Source organism: Notothenia coriiceps, unplaced genomic scaffold (assembly GCF_000735185.1).
Source record: "Notothenia coriiceps isolate Sejong01 unplaced genomic scaffold, NC01 NC01_scaffold00007934, whole genome shotgun sequence".
Classification (NCBI taxonomy): domain Eukaryota; kingdom Metazoa; phylum Chordata; class Actinopteri; order Perciformes; family Nototheniidae; genus Notothenia; species Notothenia coriiceps.
Window position 1 is genome coordinate 1 of NW_011340635.1, and position 4,710 is coordinate 4,710.

The 4,710-nt window shown below is 40.4% G+C and overlaps 1 long non-coding RNA gene across 1 annotated transcript; it reads right to left on the reverse strand.

Annotated features, from left to right (window-relative positions):
* Nucleotides 1–1,362: 1,362 nt before the first annotated feature.
* LOC104944341 (uncharacterized) lies at nucleotides 1,363–2,371 on the reverse strand. Its single transcript, XR_798211.1, has 3 exons — nucleotides 2,293–2,371; nucleotides 1,631–1,694; nucleotides 1,363–1,448 (listed from the first exon to the last, which is right to left on the reverse strand). It is a non-coding gene; the product is annotated as an uncharacterized lncRNA (long non-coding RNA).
* Between the last annotated feature and the right edge of the window lie 2,339 nt (nucleotides 2,372–4,710).

The window sequence follows — 4,710 nt, forward strand, 5'->3', positions numbered from 1 at the left end:
AACACCGAGACCGATAACCGATAATAATATAATATATATATATATGAAATGTACCTGTAGTTTTTTGCACACCTGGTGGTAAAAAAGACTAGTAGTGAGCAAGTGACATGAGCATTACTACTATGAACAAAACAAAGCCAAGAACAGTTTCAAAAGCCTCGTCGATAGGTAAAAGCCCCGGTGCCTTTGCAGCTGGCTTTGGATTCGCCGCTAGTTTAGCAGCGCAGGCGTCTTCGTACGCTTTTAACACACCATCGTAACGATGCCGATGTTTCAGGTGACTAATCAGGTTGGAAGTATTATAGCTTGTTGCCTTTTTCCCTCCTCGTGGAACTTCTGCATTGCATTTGTTAATACAAATAGCAAGCGAACTATCTAACTCTGAAACTTTGAAATAGTCCCATACTACCGACGACATGTTTGTTTACTGTCCTGGCTTCACGGCCGCACATCATTTACGTCACAGCCAGGCATGAGTTACGGCCCGTCTACACTACAGGCATCGAAAAATGCTTTCAACGCTTCGCCCATTCACTTGAATGGGGTGACGTAGAAGATTTTTAATCTTCGCTGAACTGCATTGTGGGGAGCATGGCATGGCTTTGCAAGCACCACGAGCATCTATCGGCTCAAAAGTTGAACAATGTTCAACTTTTGTGGCATCAGCCAATCAAATCCCGTTTATGCAAATCCCGCCAGTGCAAGCGCTAGCCAATCAAACCGCGTGCAAGCTGGGAGAGCCAGACCGCAGTTCATTTCCTCATATTCCAAACGAAATATTACGGTAGCAAATCACCCGGTTCTTTACGACCAGAACTATTTACCGGGATACAAACCGGAGGAACCAGGCATGGAGGGAGGTGGCAGAGACAGTGGGTGAAACTGGTAGGTTTTTCGCCTGTTTGGAGAGTTTATATCCAGTTTACTCCGTTTTAACATTGCTATTGCTTTGTATGTCGGTGGCGGGAGATTCATGTGATTGGTTGTTGGTCGCAAAAAATCGCCAAGCTTCAGACACGCCCAGCTTCAACATTTTTTGATGCCTGTAGTGTAGACGGGCCGTTAGGGAGCGCTGGATTTGTGAAAAACTCCCCTCTTCCTAAACCACTAATACCACAGTACTGGCAAAACGGGAGGAGCCGAGTGAAAAACAAGCGCCCCTCATCCCAATCCACCCACACTGTAGTATTTTATTATTTTTTTTTACCCAAAAAATATATTGTATATTATCGGGGCTATTAATACTTTTATCGGGTTTATCGGGATGACGTCATAATTCCTAATATCGGACCGATAATTATCGTGCACCACTACTCGTTTTATATATTTCTGAATGCTTTTTAATTTTCCCAAGTTGACCCACCCTGATGCGAAGGAGAAACCTTTGCTGGTGTTTAGCTCTGCGGTGCTAGCAGGAGCCACTGGAGCCTCTGTTTTGGATGATTGACCTGAGAGAGACAACATTATTAAGTAAATAAAAATCTATCAGATAAGGTGTAAAATTGTACATATTGTTAATAACTACAAGCAGTGATCTTTAAAGTATTTCATGAATTCATAGAAAACAAATCTGGGCAGTAATGATGACGAATCGTGTGTATACTATGCATGATGTCCAGGCGGTGCTTACCAAACACAAAGCTCGACTGTGGGTTGATTTCATTGGACATCTTCTGGAAACCTTGGCTAGGATTCTGCACAGACAGGACATACATTGAGTATTGTGCAAAACCATAATGCAGAATAACATTTAATACCATTATGTGTATGCAAACAAAGTGCTACATGTCACAGCACAGGCTTGAGTATGTTTGGGTCATTCCCATTCAGTTGAACTTGAGCCTGAACAGCGACCGAGATTTGTCCAAGGAGTTCCCTTGTCACCTAACTGCCATTTGTAACATCAACATGGGAGGGAGCTGGGACATTTCTCACCAGTGCTGTTAATGGTCTGTCTTCCAATGCAAATCTTTCAGCCAGCTGTGAAATCTCGCAAGTTGAATGTTCTTTAAAATTGCACGGAGAGGGACTCGAATACTGAGTTTAATGTTTGTGTATTTAAGTAAAAGCATGTATATGGATAAAATCATATGTATGGGTGACTGCGCTATAAACTTGGACATTTCCACATCTACTGACATCATTTTCACATGATTCATCAATGTTTGATTGATTCTTAAAAAATAAGACTTGAGCCTTTCAAAAATATTTGTATTATAGTAATATAACTGTTTGATTTGACAAGAGAAAGGTAAAGCTTGGTGAGTGATGGATACTAGGTTTTGTACTTACTCGTTTGGCCTGGTGAGACGAAACTGTTGAAAAGACTGAAGCTCCTGAGTCTCCTGCTGATGAGCTGAGGAAGAGATCAAAAGGAGAAAAAGGGTAAGGTGTTTGTTTTCCATATGAAACATTACAGTTTATTTACAATTAAGGTGTACATTTCAGCAAAATGTTCACAACGAAGAATTCTTAAATTGTTGGGGAACGCATATTTTGTAATTATTTTGTTTAGGTAAAAGAAGATACTTCAAGCTGGTAATCATTTGAAGAAAAAGGTGTAAAGTATTTTGGTACTATCAAATAAAAAAGGTATATTCGTGCAAAATCGAGGCCAAATGCCATTATGATTTTACTCTCACAATGCCTTGCTTGGTTTGTTTGTTTTTTTAAGCTGGCTTTATCTGGAAAAAAAAAAGCCTCAAGGAGGGAAGGCCTGTGAAATATCAAGCAAAAAAAGTGGAGCACAGCCCAGTGAAGCAGAAAGAGTGAAGTGCAAGAGACTGGAAGGGGGAAAACAAGAGACTGTGAATCATGGAATGAATAAAGAGCTTAAGCACTTTGAGCACCAGGAAAAGCGCTTTATAAATGTAATGTATTATTATTATTAATAAAAGACATGAAGAAAGCAAAGTGAGGGGGGTAATGAAAAAAAAAAGAGACAATCCAGTCTAAATATTCAAACTGCTGTGTTTTCAACTATTTCTCCAACAAATTGTTTTTTTAAATTAATCAGTAAAAAATAAGGTTATAGTCAGCATTGACTTTCATCTGACCTTTTTTTTTTTTACCAGCCCTAGCTCTACAATAAAAGACTGCTGGCATCTGCCAGTTGTGTGCACTGGCTAAGATTAGGTGGAGTCAGTGACCTGATAAATCGGGGCCAGGGAGACACACTCTAAACAAACACCGGACCCTCGAGGACTCGCAGTGACAGACACAGGCTACGAGACACAGTGTCTACTCACTGAATCAGAAATAGATCCGAGTGGATTCTGGCATGATTTGATGCTATATATACAGTACATAAGATGTTAATTAGACAGGAAATATAGTATGACGGACTATATGTGACCTGTGCCAAATTTGATTTGATCCCAATTCAAATAAAAATGCATGAAAATAACAAAGGACGTCTCCTGAGATTGAAGCTTTGAAGATCTTTACTACAACTGTTATTCTTGGTCCAAAAGTTCCCCTGTATTTAAACAAACTGTCGCTTAACCCTGTAAAGCCCAAATATAGGAAAACATTTGAACTTAATTTTTTTGAACTTTCAGATGTTGTTGTAGGGAGCCTCTGGAGCAGAAATTAAAGAGTTTTCACATTGTTTACGTTTTGATAAGTTTTTAGGGAAATGTTGTAATATTGCAACGTTGGGCTTAGGCGGGAGCAGAATTTCTGTATTTCTACTCACATTAGAGGTTTCTCTATACTCTAATTTCCCCTCCTCGGTCCTTCGGTTGTGACCCGGAAATGGATTTCAGCGCGCCATGTTGAAGGACATCTAATTTCTCTAAATGCATATCGAGGACCGAGCATCGAGCATCGAGGAGGCTCTCTGGAGGAGCTCTAACCGAGGAGACACTGATGGGTCCTCCACGGCTCCTCCACGGATGCATTTCCGGGAACGGTGGAAGCGTTACGCACGGCCGGACTTATCTCAGCCAGTGACAGCTCTGCATGCATCCCCTGGATATTATTTTAGTAACCGCTTGAACGGCGACGCGATGCTTACATTCAGAACAGCTGTGAGGTCTGTGCAGAAAGCAGAGCAGTGTGTAAAATATATATCACTCAGTATAACAGGCCTACATTACTCTCTGTATTTGTATGCTGAAGTTTAGTAGATATCTACAAACAAAGAGTCGATATTTTTCTAAGACCATTTAGTGCTTCACATAATAAAATACACAACGGCTGTAGCCTGATTATGCTTTAGAGCTGTAGGTGTGTGTGGTACAGTGTGTAGGTGTGTGTGTTGTACAATGCGTAGATGCGGCAGACAGACGGGTCTCAGTCGGTTTGGTCTACTATGCTTACTTTTAATACTTGTTAATACAACTTTTGGCCCGTAATTTCAATTCCCCATTTCAGCGACCAGAGAGAGGGGGGGGGATATATATATCCAGTCTGATTGTGTTAAGTATGAGAGCACTCTCATAATAACGTGTTTGATTCTGAAATTGTTTATATTTATATAAATATATTGTGTATATGTCCGCATCTGTAGCCTGTTATTGTCTCATTATACCGCACTGTCAATTAATTAAAAGTAAATATATAAGTCGTCATGAACACATCTGTGATCTGTCCATCAGACAGAGGAGAGGGCTGCTGTGCCTCCTGTCAAGGAGGGGAAATTAGAGTATTGAGAAACCTCTATAGTCTGAATAAATATATTGAACAACTAAGAGTTGATTTGCAGGA